A 2,059-nucleotide genomic window follows, 5' to 3' on the forward strand; every position below is an offset into this window, starting at 1 on the left:
CCTTCTTCTTCTTCTTCTTCTTCTTCTTCTTCTTCTTCTTCTTCTTCTTCTTCTTCTTCTTCGTGTGCCAGATCTGTGAAATGCTCGTGGAGCAGTGCTTAGTGCTTGGATCTCAAAGTAACTATAATTGGTATTCCTTGTCCTTCCAATTACTACGGAAAAATTGTGGCTATCTAGGTAAGCTATTTTTGGTCAACCCCTGTTTCTTTTGCCACCTATTTTTCATCTGAAATGAGACAGATGTTCGAGGGCTATATATTGAGGCAGGTGAAGTGTAGGAGTATCACACAAGTTCTCTTTAATTTTTCTTTATTGCATCGTGGTGAAATCAGGTGAACGTCAAAATAATGAAATTTTAGAGAGCCGCATGTTTTTTATTCTTGCGGCAATTTTCATGCATTTTTTTCTAGCCCAGCACCTTTTTTTTGTCAATTTAAAAACACATTTCTACGTGGTTTTTAATGGAAAACGTTGATCAGAGGCACACACAAGAAAATGTAAACTTGTTGTTCAGAGGACACTTAAGCTTGGGATGTCAATAAACTTTGTCTGTAATTTTCTCGCTAATATTACCCCTGACACCAGGCAAATATCTGTATTTCTATTCAAGATAGATTGGTATATTTTCACCATTACCAAGGCAAAATGGACAAGATTTTAGATAGAGTATACCAGTAACTCCATAATATGCCCCATAATTGCCGATCGCCTGATTTCACCGAATTGAGAGACATACACTTTTATTTGAATTTCTGTGTGAAATATCATCTTTACAAACATTTAGAAAGAGGGAACTACAAGAATCTTAATAATAATAATAATAAATAGCATTTATATAGCGCATATCCCCGCTCAACAGCACATTTTCAGCTTCCCGGGAAGCATACAGTGCAAGCAACAGATTAAGCGCTCAAACACTAACAAACTGACAGGATCTTTATCTGCCTGTAGCCGGGTACCCATTCTCACCTGGATGGAGTGAGGAAAATTCGTGTAAAGTGCCTTTCCCAAGGACACAACGTTGGGCCCCTGACGGGATTCGAACCCACAACCTTACGGTTGCGAGTCCGAGAGCCTAACCACTAGGCCACCGACTCCATAATCTTCAATTTTGCTTGTCGACTCGGACTAAAACACGTTTTACAATTGTTCTCCGTAAAAATAAAACAATTTATTGTTAGAATGACTCGAGAAATTTGCAGATGCTTTAATAGAGCGACATTGAAACGAAAATACTTGTTGTAAAACCACAAAAGGACAAAAATTGAAATGTTATGTATTAGTTTGGAAATTGTCTTCCGGATATTTGCTCGCTGATTCACCCAGAACGAAAACAGATGAAAACTTAAGTTTTATAGGCCTATACAATTCAAGATATAACATAACAACAACAACGAAAACAAAACAGAAAAAAGAACCCAGCAAGAATATCACAGGAAGCAACACCAACGACAGCAACAGCAACATGAAGTACAACAATGACGTCACGCGCAACGACAACAACAACAACATGAAGTACAACAATGACGTCACGCGCAACGACAACAACAACAACATGAAGTACAACAATGACGTCACGCGCAACGACAACAACAGCAACATGAAGTACAACAATGACGTCACGCGCAACGACAACAACAGCAACATGAAGTACAACAATGACATCACGCGCAACGACAACAACAGCAACTTGAAGTACAACAATGACGTCACAAGCTACAATAACAACTGCTCCCATCCCCAGGGTCAAATATCCGATGTTTTGAATGCTATCAACAATTTCGAAGCATCAGATATGTCCTTTGTCAGTCTATTCGAAATTGTATACAATTAATTGTACAGTAAACTGTAAACATAAACACGGCTTTGATCATAGTGGCGTCGGTGGCCTAGTGGTTAGGCTCTCGGACTCGCAACCATAAGGTCGTGGGTTCGAATCCCGTCAAGGGCTCGACATTGTGTCCTTGGGAAAGGCACTTTGCACAAATTTTCCTCACTTCACCCAGGTGGAAATGGGTACCCGGCTATAGACAGTGAACAATCTTGTAAGTTTAATAGT

General features: G+C 39.5%; 1 protein-coding gene across 1 annotated transcript in view; it reads left to right on the forward strand.

The window, feature by feature from the left end:
• LOC118478549 overlaps positions 1–2,059 on the forward strand; it is a gene marked incomplete at its 3' end in the record, with an annotated part of 30,250 nt that overhangs the window by 22,568 nt on the left and 5,623 nt on the right.

This window comes from Aplysia californica, unplaced genomic scaffold (assembly GCF_000002075.1).
Source record: "Aplysia californica isolate F4 #8 unplaced genomic scaffold, AplCal3.0 scaffold00659, whole genome shotgun sequence".
NCBI classification, from domain to species: Eukaryota; Metazoa; Mollusca; class Gastropoda; order Aplysiida; family Aplysiidae; genus Aplysia; species Aplysia californica.